We start from the raw sequence: 13764 nt of genomic DNA, 5'->3' as shown, positions 1-13764 counted from the left end.
AGGAGTAGAATTAGGCCATTCGGCCCCTCGAGTCCACTCTGCCATTCAATCGGGCCGATATCTGCCTCCCAATCCCATTTTCCTGCCTTCTCCCCGTAACCCTTGACACCCGTTCCAATCAAGACTTTGTCTATCTCTGCCTTAAAAATATCCAGTGACGTGGTCTCCGCAGCCCTCTGTGCGATGAGTTCCAGCATTTACTAGCAGCAGTAAGAACAAAAATACAATAAATTCATGACTGCAAAAAAAAGCCTGAAGCCCTTGCAACAAAAATCCCTCCATAGTTTACTGTTGAGATCAGTGTTGTGTGGTGTTGGGAAGAAACTGTTCCTGAACCTGGAGGTCACGGTTTTCAGGCTCCTGTACCTTCTTCCCCATGGTAGCAGTGAGATGAGAGCGTGGCCAGGGTGGTGTGGGTGTGTGATGATGCTGGCTGCCCTTGTGGCAGCGACTACTGTAGATCCCTTCGATGGTGGAGAGGTCAGTGTTCGTGATGGGCCGGGCAGTGTCTGTGATGGACCGGGCAGTGTCTGTGGTCGGGTGTGGTGGGTTAGTGTGTGGGGGTCAGTGTGTGTGTGTGTGGGGGGGGGGGCAGTGTGTGTGTGTGTGGGGGGGGGTCAGTGTGTGGGGGGGGGTGGGTCAGCATCCATGATGGACAGGGCTGTCCAGTGCCGGTTACTGAGATGGGGCCCCGTTTGTGTGAGTGTAGATCCAGTGAGCGGCGAGGTTTGGTCTGGGCTTGGTCACGGGCTGCGTGCTGGCGTGGAGACGCAGCCTGCCTCCAGCACCGTTGACACATCCATCAGGAGGTGCGGGCGGAGGGAGGGAGGCAGTGGTGAATCTGTGGCCCCGTGGTAATAATAAGCAGCAGCAGCGGGGGTTAATGGGACCAGCGGGAGCTGCTGTGCGAGGCTTTTGTTCCCAGTTTATCTGGCAGCATGCAGTGGGGAAAGGAGCCAGCGTCTTGGCAGACTGGTTTGTCGTTATTCACAGTTGGTTGCTGCTGATAAACAGCGAGCCGCTGACATCTCGTGTCCATCATGATTCTCTATTCGGGTGCGTTTGCCACAAGCGACGTCTCAAGTACTTGAACTTGGAATTAGTGTCATTTCTTCAATTTTATTTTCAAAAACAAACAAACATGCCGTGGTGGGTTCTTGCTGAAATGTACAGCTAGATAATGCTGTTCATCTCTGATTTTAAACATGCATAGAGTCAAAACCTTGGATAGAGTCAGACTGATTTCCTTAAAATGTGATTTCACCGCTTTGAATCGAGATTGGTGTGAGCATGAAAGAATGAGCTTTCTATTAGACGTCATCAAGGCAGATAAACATTTGCAACCAGAGACATTTTGAGATTTGAGATCCAGCTACATATTGAAGAATTTTCTGTTTTAAGCTATTGCAATAATTAAAAATGTATTGGCATTTTAGATATTTGCTTCATACAGTCAGCAGACTGAACCAGCAATGTTTTCAAGCTTATGCTTTTTTACATTTAGAGTACACAGATCATTGACTTCCTAAGCGAACTTTTAGTGGAGATGCAAGTAAACCTAGAAAATAGGTGCATGAGTAGAGGCCATTCGGCCCTTCGAGCCTGCACCACCATTCAATATGATCATGGCTGATCATCCAACTCAGTATCCCATCCCTGCCTTCTCTCCATACCCCCTGATCCCTTTAGCCACAAGGGCCACATCTAACTCCCTCTTAAATATAGCCAATGAACTGTGGCCTCAACTGCCTTCTGTGGCAGAGAATTCCACAGATTCACCACTCTCTGTGTGAAAAATGTTTTTCTCATCTCGCTCCTAAAGGATTTCCCCCTTATCCTTAAGCTGTGACCCCTTGTCCTAGACTTCCCCAACATCGGGAACAATCTTCCTGCATCTAGCCTGTCCAACCCTTTAAGGATTTTGTAAGTTTCTATACGATCCCCCCTCAATCTTCTAAATTCTAGCGAGTACAAGCCGAGTCTATCCTGCAGATGCGTGTATCTCACTGTCTCCCGCCACAGATGCTGCCTGACCCACTGAGTTCCTCCGGTACTTTGTGTTCTGCCTGCATTGTAGCACACGTCCGGACGTACGTGAATGTGTTGCCAGAGTAACGGACGTCACAGCTAGTCGAGCCACTGCCTCACAGCGCCAGAGACCCAGGTTCGATCCCGACCTCGGGTGCTATCTGTGAGGAGTTCGCACGTTCTCCCTGTGACCACATGGGTCTCTCTCTCCCTGTAGCCAATCCCCTCCAATCTAGGGAGGGTTCGGGTCAACCTGTTCTTACCCCCGTTCTAAATCCTGCACGTCCCACCTGGAATGCGGAGCCCAGAACTGCACGCAATACTCCAGATGTGGCTTAGCCAACATCCCACAAAGCTGCACTGAGGCATGTTACATGAAATGGCAGGATCTAAACTGGATCAACATGGAGACTGGAAGATGCGTGAGGAAATGTGGATTACATTTAGTTTGCAGAGAATGCCAGATTTTTTAATACTGCCAAAGAAATTCGAAATTATAGGCGGCCCAGTTGGTGCCTTACAGCGCAATAGACCCGGGTGTCATAGTCATAGAGTGATACAGTGTGGAAACAGGCCCACTCCAACCAACATGTCCCGGCTACACTAGTCCCACCTGCCTGCATTTGGTCCGTATCCCTCCAAACCTGTCCTATCCATGTACCTGTCTAACTGTTTCTTAAACATCGGGATAGTCCCAGCCTCAACTACCTCCTCTGGCAGCTCGTTCCATACACCCACCACCCTTTGTGTGAAAAAGTTACCCCTCAGATTCCCATTCAATCTTTTCCCCTTCAGCTTAAACCTGTGCCCTCTGGTCCTCGATTCCCCCACTCTGGGCAGGAGGTCTGTACCCGATCTATTCCTCTCATGATTTTATGACGGGTCTGTATTTGTCTGTGCGGAGTTTGCACGTTCTTCCCGTGACCTGCGTGGGTTTTCTCCGGGTGCTCCGGTTTCCTCCCACACTCCAAAGACGTGCAGGTTTGTTAGTTAATTGGCTTGGAGTTAAATGTAAATATTGTCCCTAGTGTGTGTAGGATCGTGTTAATGTGCGGGGGTCGCTGGTCGGTGCGGGCTCGAAGGGCTGAAGGGCCTGTTTCCGCGCTGTATTTCTAAACAAAACTAATAATAATAATGCATTTTATTTATGGACGGCTTTCAGGACACGCCAGGACACCTCACAGTTAAAACAAGTTTACAGAAATATTACAAGTTTACAACAAATTACAGAATTGGGAGAGAGAGCAGTGGCAGCAAGTCACGCCAGCGTTCCCGCTCACTTCCCGCAGCCATTTTCTCAATTTCTCATTTGCAGCAAGCACACCAATAATAACAAGACACAACACCAAAGAGGCAAACTCATTAAACATCGGGAATCTTGGTCGGCACCAAAGATCCTATAGACCACAAGATAGACCACTCCTGCTAAATGCAATGGGCTGACGTGTAGTACGCAACGGAGCGGAACGTGGGTCTTTTCTTCATCCATTTCAGTAACCGGACCCGACCCGACCCGACCCGCAGTGTAATCAACGTTGCGGGGGAACAGTTTGTGTTAATAAATTATAATTCTGGAAATGAGGAGAAGATTTTTTACCAAAGAACTTTTATTTTCACGAGGATGTTTCCGTAACCGGCTTCCGTCTCCGCACTAGTATCTTAGCTCCGCGACGGGATCTTTGGTGCGGAGACGGAAGCCGGTTACGGAAATGGGGCCGAAAATGACCCGTGAATCTGCCCATGACCGTACTACGTCTGTTTCGTCGAGTGGACTATCTTGCTCGCTGTAGGGTTTTTGATAGGCATTGGCAAGTGGAGCTCAAGAGCCTGTTTCTCTGCTGTGTGACTCTCTATTTAAACGTGTAGTAATACGCTTGCAGTATTGCATGTCCCAGCGCTGTGGAACCTGGCACTGTGGTGTTACATTCTAATTGTTGCATTCCACTAACGCCTGTCTGTCTGTCTGTACAGACCGCCCGCACTCAGGCACTCGTGTTCCACCGCTCGCTCCGATTTAACTTTTGTGCTGAAACTCCTGCTCTCTTCACGAGTGGGTTTTAGCAAACGTGTCCGGGTGGGGAAGGTGGAGGAACGAGTGGCTGAGGAGCTTGCACGAGCCCCAACGAAGAGAGAGCTTTGTGGTGAACTGTGCATGGAGTGGGACAAGAGAACGATGGAGTTACTGAGGGAGTCAGAGCCACTTAGCACAGAAACAGGCCCTTTGGCCCAACTTGTCCAGACCGGAAGACCAAGTGCTGGAGTAACTCAGTGAGTCGGGAACATCTCTGGAAAACATGGATAGGTGATGTTTCGTATTGGGACTCTGCTTCACAGTTAATCTGTCATTCAGTCTGAAGAAGGGTCCAAAACGTCACCTATTCATGTTCTCCACAGATGCTGCCTGACCCGCTGAGTTACTCCAGCACTCTGTGAAACGTCACCTATCCATGTTCTCCACAGATGCTGCCTGACCCGCTGAGTTACTCCAGCACTCTGTGAAACGTCACCTATCCATGTTCTCCACAGATCTGCCTGACCCGCTGAGTTATGGTGCAGCAGCATCTATGGAGCGAAGGAAATAGGCAACGTTTCGGGGCCGAAATCCTTATGGAAATAGGCAACGTTTCGGGCCAAAACCCTTCCGGGTTTCAGCCCAAAACGTTGCCTATTTCCTTAGCTCCATGGATGCTGCCTGACCCGCTGAGTTTACTCCAGCACTCTGTGAAACGTCACCTATCCATGTTCTCCACAGATGCTGCCTGACCCGCTGAGTTACTCCAGCACTCTGTTTATTTATAACAGGGGCAACATGGTGGTGCAGCGGTAGAGTCGCTGCCTCACAGCGCCAGTGACCCAGGTTCCAACCTGACTACGGGCGCTGTCTGTACGGAGTTTGCACGTTCTCCCCGTGACCCACGTGGGTTTTCTCTGAGATCTTCGGTTTCCTCCCACACTCCAAAGACGTGCAGGTTTGTAGGTAAATTGGCTTTGGTAAATGTAAAAATGATCCCTAGTGTGTGTGGGGTAGTATTAGTGTGCTGGGATCGCTGGTCGGTGCGGGCCGAAGGGCCTGTTTCAACGCTGTTTCTCTAAACTAAACTAAACTAAGCTGCACTAGTTTAATGAACTTGCTCCTCGAGGTGAATTTGTGACTGGAGTTTTAATCTGTGTTAATGTTCATGGCCCTGCTGCCCAGTCTATGTGAAGTTTACTCAGGAGGGCCGGGAGAGGGGAAGGGATTGAAGGTTCTTTTGTGTTTCTGGTTGGAGCATTTACATTGTCACCCGTCTTGCTTTGAAGTGTTGTGAACATTAGCCTGAGCTGCGGTTGGCCGGGTTTGTTTGGGGGGAGCCAGGGCCATTTGTGTCGACTGACATTTGAGTCTTTTTATATTCAGTAAGGTATTGCCGAGATTCACACAGTGATTTGCCTGATAAAGGGCCGTGCACAAAGTCAGAGAGGAGACTTTGATGGGAACTGAGAGCCGATGTGCGGGGAATGCCTCGTTTTACATCCTAATCCCGACATTGTGAGGCCGGCAGTACTTTACCCCGACCGACTGCAGCCCCCAATGTTCGGCTGGAAAGGTGGATTTTTTTTTGCTGCTGTCTAGACAGGGGCAAAGTTTGTATCTGTGAGTGGCAGCTCGCCCTGCCGATGTTGGGGGATAATGAAACACAAGGCCCACATTTAGACAAGCAGGGACAATTCAAAGGTTGCAACCTTGACTTACCCAGCACTGAGTGGAATACAAATTGACTCGGGGAGGCGATTTACAGCTCATGCAGTCAAAGAACCGTTCGTTCGATATAGTGCCTGAGGAATGTGTGGCTCCCCGCATCCTCCACAGAGGGGGTGGGGGGAGGTGCGGTAACAGGGCCAAGACTTTGCTGCTGCTGCTGCAGCGTTGTTACATCCACTCTATCCAAGCCTTCTCTCTTTGCATCACTGTAATGTTTAATCATGGAATTTGTTATTGGAGTGTTTGACAATTATTCTGAACAAGGGGTCACACAGTTTAAGGATAAGGGGGAAATCTTTTAGGACCGAGATGAGGAAAACATTTTTCACACAGAGAGTGGTGAATCTGTGGAATTCTCTGCCGCAGAAGGTAGTTGAGGCCACAGTTCATTGGCTATATTTAAGAAGGAGTTAGATGTGGCCCTTGTGGCTAAAGGGATCGGGGGGTATGGAGAGAAGGCAGGTACAGGATACTGAGTTGGATGATCAGCCATGATCATATTGATTTCCCCCTTATCCTTAAACTGTGACCCCTTGTCCTGGACTTCCCCAACATCGGGAACAATCTTCCTGCATCTAGCCTGTCCAACCCTTTAAGAATTTTGTTCAAGAAGGAACTGCAGATGCTGGAAGATTGAAGGTACACAAAATTGCTGGAGAAACTCAGCGGGTGCAGCAGCATCTATGGAGTGAAGGAAATAGGCGACGTTTCGGGCCGAAACCCTTCTTCAGACTGAGGGTTTTGATAGGGATTCCTTTAAGAATTTTGTAAGTTTCTATAAGATCCCCCCCTCAATCTTCTAAATTCTAGGGTGTACAAGCCGAGTCTATCCAATCTTTCTTCATATGAAAGTCCTGACATCCCAGGAATCAGTCTGGTGAACCTTCTCTGTACTCCCTCTATGGCAAGAATGTCTTTCATGTGTAAACGAGGTGGTTTAACACAAGCATCATGTTTCATAGTTAATTTTCACTTTAAAATGAAACGTGACTATTTTTATTGTCTCAGCAGATCATGCAGCTTTTAATTAACCTTCCATTCATTGTCTTTCTTGAGGAGTCCCTCACATAACTATGGAAACACCAGGAACTGCAGATGCTGGAATCTTGAGCAAAGCACAAAGTGCTGGAGTAACTCAGCGGGTCAGGCAGCATCCGTGGGGGAACGAAAAAGGATGGGTGATGTTCCAGTACGTCACAACCCTTGTTCTGTCTGAGATGCTGCTGCACCCGCTGAGTTTCTCCACCACTCTGTGTCTCTTTCCAGTTTAGACAATAGACAATAGGTGCAGGAGTAGGCCATTCAGCCCTTTGAGACAGCAACGAGCAGCATTCAATGTGATCATCATCTATGGAGCGAAGGAAATAGGCAACGTTTCGGGCCAAAACCCTGAAGGAAATAGGCAACGTTTCGGGTCGAAACCCTTAAGGAAATAGGCAACGTTTCGGGTCGAAACCCTGAAGGAAATAGGCAACGTTTCTGGCCGAAACCCTGAAGGAAATAGGCAACGTTTCGGGCCGAAACCCTGAAGGAAATAGGCAACGTTTCGGGCCGAAACCCTGATGGAAATAGGCAACGTTTTGGGCCGAAACCCTTCCGGGTTTCGGCCCGAAACGTTGTCTATTTCCTTCGCTCCATAGATGCTGCTGCACCCGCTGAGTTACTCCAGCACTTTTGTCTACCTTCGATTTTCCAGCATCTGCAGTTCCTTCTTAAACAATTCAATGTGATCATGGCTGATCATCCACAATCAGTACCCCGTTCTTGCCTTCTCCCCATATCCCCTGACTCTGCTATCTTTGAGAGCCCTATCTAGCTCTCTCTTGAAAGCATCCAGAGAACCGCCCTCTGAGGCAGAGTATTCCACAGACGTTTATAGCAGAGCCTGCCGTTCCTTCCTGCTCCCCACATCAGCCTCCCTTGTTTGCATTCTTTTTGAGGGAAATAAATATCAGGTTGGTGGTTTTGTGATATCACAAGTGTTAATGGATGTATGATCTTTACACACGGCATTCTTCAGAACAAGCCGCAACCTGCTGACACGACGGGATGTGTGAGGAGGAACCGCAGATGCTGGTTCAAACCGAAGACAGGCACAAAATGCTGGAGTAACTCAGCGGGACAGGCAGCGTCTCTGGAGAGAGGGAATGGGTGACGTTCCGGGCCGAGACCATTCTTCAGACTGGTTAGGGAAAAGGGAAACGAGAGATTTAGACGTTGATGTGGAGAGATAAAGAAAGACATGCAAAAAAGTAACGATGATAAAGTTAACAAGAAAACGAGAGAGAGAGAGATTGTCAGTGTGCTGTGTGAGTCGGGTACCAGCGAGGGGCTGCCTGTGCGGGGGGGGGTGGATACTGTGTTCAATTCACATCCACACACTGACGAGATACATTATTCGACATTGACGTCATGGGATGTGATTTTTTTTCAACCTGTGTGTGTGTTTCTCCTCTCCTGCTCGCCCTCTTTTGCCCTCTTCCCCCCCCTCTCAACTGCATCTTTCTGTCTCTTTTGCTCCCACTCACCCTCCCCCCCCTCACACTCAGACTTCTTTCCTCTTCACCCGCCCCCCATGACTCTCCCCCCCCCCTCCTTCTGCCTTCTTTCCCCCTCCCCCCACTTCCTCTCCTCCTCCCCTCATGCCCCTTGCCCCCCCCCCCCCCCGTCAGCTCTCACCTCTCCCCCCCCCCCCCCATCGACCCATCCCCCATCGACCTACCCCACTCCTATCCTCCCCCCACCCCCCTCGACCCCCCAACTAAATGTGAAGTCTACATCATGGTTGCTGCCCCAGTTTGCTGAGTTAATCACCCTCTGTGTTACATGCAGTAACCTTGAGCATGTGGTGACACAAGACTTTTTGAGCAGCCCCTTCATATTCGCTTCTTCCCTCTGAATATTTGTCCTTGTTGAAGGCGGGTTCTCTGGTTATTGTTGAGTTTGATGAACTGCACTGAGTTTGCAGGAATACAGTTTTGCTAGATTTAACAACTCCAGTATTTATGAAATTGCATAAAGTCACCATTGTGAGTTTTCAGTCTGAATTCCTTTGTGTCTTGTATCCGTGATAAATGTTTGTTCTGTTCCGACGATGGTCTAACGGTGTTGATGGGTTATTTGTTAAATGGAGTGGCCATAACACCATAAGTGATAGGAGTAGAATTAGGCCATTCGGCCCATCAAGTCTACCCTGCCATTCAATCATGGCTGATCTACCTCTCCCTCCTAACCCTATTCTCCTGCCTTCTCCCCATAACCCCTGACACCCGTACTGATCAAGAATCTATCTATCTCTGCCTTAAAAATACCCAATGACTTGGCCTCCACAGCTGTCTGTGGAAAAGAATTCCGCAGATTCACCACCTTCTGACTAAAGAAATTTCTCCACATCTCGTTCCTAAAAGAGCGTCCTTTAATTCTGAGGCTGTGACCTCTAGTCCGAGACTCTCCCACTAGTGGAAACATCCTCTCCACATCCACTCTATCCAAGCCTTTCACTATTCTCTCTGTTTCAATGAGGTGCCCCCTCATCCTTCTAAACTCTAAATTTGGCCCTTCAGTAATCAGCAACGCCGTGGTTGGGTTTGGGTGAAATGTAACACTAGTTTTGCCGTGAATCCCAGGTGAACTCAACTCGATTCACAGTGTAAGGCGATTGAGCCGATTCCTAAACTAACGAGTTGAAAGGTTTTCCGAAAGTTTATACAAACTGGAAAAATACGGACGTAATATCCATCAATGTTCCCAACTCTCGGCCTCACCAGCTGGACAACTTTTTCCCAATTCCCACGGAGTTTTAGCATTCCTGTTGGTCGCCAAGCTGTTTTAGTATTAGATGATGCAGCGTTGGAAACAGGCCCTTCGGCCCAACGGACCCACCAGCGATCGATCCCACACTCACGCTAGTTCCTCGTGATCCCACTCCCGACACACTAGGGGGCTTTGTGCAGAGGCCGATTCACCTGGGAGGAAACACGCGCTGTCATGGAGAACGTGCCAACTCCACACCCACAGCACCTGAGGTCAGGATCGAACCCGTGTCTCTGGCGGCTCACCGCTGGGCCACTGTGCCTCCCTTCCATTACACTTGGTCACTGGTAGGGTCATTATTTTCACCGGGGCATGAAACCGGACACTAAAATATTATTTCCAAAGATTAGATATTAAATAAATAGTTACTAGTTAAAAATAGATTTTGGCTATTCCTATTTTAATTGTATGTTTATTTAAAGCAAGTGGAAATTATCAAATGAAATGTAGACTGAAGATAGACTTTGGTCAGAGGGTGGTGAATCTGTGGGATTCATTGCCACAGATGGCTGTGGAGGCCAAGTCAATGGATATTTAAATCTAGGCGCAGATTGAGAGGATTTTGATCAGTGCGGGTGTCAGGGGTTGCGGGGAGAAGCAGGACAATGGGGTTAGGAGGGAGAGATAGATCTAATGACGGAGTAGACTCGATGGGCCAAATGGCCTAATTCTGCTCCTAGGCTGATTCCTGGGATGTCAGGACTTTCATATGAAGAAAGACTGGATAGACTCGGCTTGTACTCGCTAGAATTTAGAAGATTGAGGGGGGATCTTATAGAAACTTACAAAATTCTTAAGGGCTTGGGCAGGCTAGATGCAGGAAGATTGTTCCCGATGTTGGGGAAGTCCAGGACAAGGGGTCACAGCTTAAGGATAAGGGGGAAATCCTTTAAAACCGAGATGAGAAGAACTTTTTTCACACAGAGAGTGGTGAATCTCTGGAACTCTCTGCCACAGAGGGTAGTTGAGGCCAGTTCATTGGCTATATTTAAGAGGGAGTTCGATGTGGCCCTTGTGGCTAAGGGGATCAGAGGGTATGGAGAGAAGGCAGGTACAGGATACTGAGTTGGATGATCAGCCATGATCATATTGAATGGCGGTGCAGGCTCGAAGGGCCGAATGGCCTACTCCTGCACCTAATTTCTATGTTTCTATGTACAGGATACTGAGTTGGATGATCAGCCATGATCATATTGAAGGGCCGAATGGCTTACTCCTGCACCTATTTTCTATGTTTCTATGTTTCTATGCTCCTTGGTTGTATGGTCTGTTGAAGGTGCAGTCGGGAGCCTTTGGTTTTTTGTTATGTCTGTTTCAAGTTTGCAGTGCCTCTAAAGTATGTCTCGCAAAGGTGGTGTTTGCCGTGTGGTCACAGGTGTTTGGAGTTAGAGACAATATTCTTGCTGTGGTTGAAGATGATGCTGGGCCTGAGAATGTGAAACCAACACCGCACTGTGGTTTGCACGGGGAAGGAAATGTTGGATAGTGAAGGGGTTGTTTTTTTTTTTAAATGACAAGATCTAACATGAATTCAGATTTGTTCTGGAGAGGCCAGGAGGCAAAAAGTTGAACTTTTGCTGCAGTTTTTTTTGATTTCTTTAAATAGATCCTCCTTTCTTTCCCCTTTACACGAAATGGAAAGACTGAATTACAACCAAACACGCATTCCTGGACTTTGATCCTTTTAAACCAATGCCGTCTGTATCGAGGGGGGGGATCAAACTTAATTGGTTTTCGGAAGAAGGTGTAATTGGGAAAGAGGTGGGATAATTCTGCCCAGGGGCCAAACCCGGGTCTTTATGAAGCTGCCTGAAGCACTGTGGCAAGGGCCATAGAAACATAGAAATTAGGTGCAGGAGTAGGCCATTCGGCCCTTCGAGCCTGCACCGCCATTCAATATGATCATGGCTGATCATCCAACTCAGTATCCCGTACCTGCCTTCTCTCCATACCCCCTGATCCCCTTAGCCACAAGGGCCACGTCTAACTCCCTCTTAAATATAGCCAATGAACTGTGGCCTCGACTACCCTCTGCGGCAGAGAGTTCCAGAGATTCACCACTCTCTGTGTGAAAAAAGTTCTTCTCATCTCGGTTTTAAAGGATTTCCCCCTTATCCTTAAGCTGTGACCCCTTGTCCTGGACTTCCCCAACATCGGGAGCAATCTTCCTGCATCTAGCCTGTCCAAACCCCTTAAGAATTTTGTGAGTTTTGCAAGTTTGGAAGAAGGTGTAATTGGGAAAGAGGTGGGATAATTCTGCCCAGGGGCCAAACCCAGGTCTTTATGAAGCTGCCTGAAGCACTGTGGCAAGGACCAGTCATTAAATGGTCCTTAAGAAGGAACTGCAGATGCTGGAAAATCGAAGGTAGACAAAAGTTGACTTTGAGTTTATAAAAGGTCGAGCAATCTCACACCATTTCCACTAACTCCAAGTGGCATTTCTAACAGTTTGTTCAAGAAGGAACTGCAGATGCTGGAAAATCGAAGGTAGATAAAAGTGCTGGAGAAACTCAGCGGGTGCGGCAGCATCTCCGGAGTGAAGGAAATAGGCAACGTTTCGGGCCGAAACCCTGAAGGAAATAGGCAACGTTTCGGGCCGAAACCCGGAAGGAAATAGGCAACGTTTCGGGCAGAAACCCTTCTGGGTTTCGGCCCGAAACGTTGCCTATTTCCTTCGCTCCACAGATGCTGCTGCACCCGCTGAGTTTCTCCAGCATTTTTATCCACCATTAAATGGTGCAGTTGTTTTATGCAGTCACTAACCCAATGCACACTCTGTCTTGCAATTTCCCCCCCCTCCCATGTGAGTGGAGGCACGTTTTGAATAATATATTCAGCGCTGGGCTTGCATGGATCTTGCATTCTTTCAGATAAAGTATGTCGGCAGAGAATGATCTGACGAAGTTTAGAGTTTCTAATTACTGGAATCTATCGTCCGGCTGCAATCCAAACGCTGCAGTCACATGGAATTAAAGAATATGAAATGGGTAGCAGATGTGTGCAGCAGATTCTAACTTGGATTGAAGCCTGATTGTGGTCACGATGTTGGGAGCGTGGCGTGCTGCAATATTCAGGGCTTGTGTTAGGCTCGACTCCTTTTATTGCCTGAACGTGGACACACGGAGAAGGGTTTCGGCCCGAAACGTTGCCCATTTCCTTCGCTCCATAGATGCTGCTGCACCCGCTGAGTTTCTCCAGCATTTGTGATCTACCCTGGAACTGCAGGTGCTGGTTTACAAATAAAGACACCAAATGCTGGAGTAACGTGCTGTTCTATGTCCTACAGGTCACGTTCGGCACTGAGATTTTGGGCTGAATGGACAGCTACTGTTCTATCAGTCAGGCAGGCAGCATCCCTGGAGAACATGGATGGGAGACACTTCTTCAAACTGACCGCGATGTTCCAGCATTCTCCCCCGTACCACAAGAAGAAGGCTTCTGACCCAAAACATCGCCCACCCTTGTCCTCCAGGGATGCTGCCTGACCCAGAGAACAGTACAGCACAAGAACAGGACCTTCGGCCCACAATATCTGTGCCGTACCTAATGCCGACTATCTCTCATCTGTCCATATCCCTCCATGCCCTGCCTATCCAAAAGCCTCTTAAATATCACTGAGCCTCTTAAAATGACCCACTGAGTTACTCCAGCACTTGGTTCCGTCTTGTCATACAGCGTCTTGCCGTGAGGATTGTAGATTGACTTGTTCTTAAAACCAAATACATATTTGCTCAGGCAAGGATGAGATTCTGGAGACGGGACAACGATAACTTCTTCAAACTGATGTAGAGGTGGGGGGGGGGGGGGGGAGAAATTTCCTCCAGCTCCCCCCCCCACCCCCAAACACCTCCATATCAGTCTGAAGAAGGGTCTCAACCCGAAACGTCACCTATTTCCTTCGCTCCATAGATGCTGCCTCACCCGCTGAGTTTCTCCAGCATTTTTGATTTTTCCAGCATCTGCAGTTCCTTCGTAAACATTGAACCATGGACTTGGTTTCACACTAGTATTACAGCTGTAGTGGCCATTTGGCTTAGCTCCGTATATTGTAATCATATCCAGTCACCTTTAATTTTATCTGCCTGTAATTATGTGGGTGGGATTTGTACGTGGTCTGGTGCGTGTTCGTGGCTGGGATTCTGCCGATTACTCCTAGATAGTTTAGACTAGATCGTTGAAGA

At 48.4% G+C, this 13764-nt stretch overlaps 1 protein-coding gene across 1 annotated transcript in view; it reads left to right on the top strand.

The window, feature by feature from the left end:
- lrp6 (low density lipoprotein receptor-related protein 6) overlaps positions 1–13764 on the top strand; it is a 122726-nt gene that overhangs the window by 69036 nt on the left and 39926 nt on the right. The window lies entirely within an intron of this gene.

Source organism: Leucoraja erinacea, chromosome 19 (assembly GCF_028641065.1).
Source record: "Leucoraja erinacea ecotype New England chromosome 19, Leri_hhj_1, whole genome shotgun sequence".
Lineage (NCBI taxonomy): Eukaryota > Metazoa > Chordata > Chondrichthyes > Rajiformes > Rajidae > Leucoraja > Leucoraja erinaceus.
Note: the sequence above shows the minus strand (reverse complement) of the source record. Positions and strands in the feature narration are given on the sequence as shown.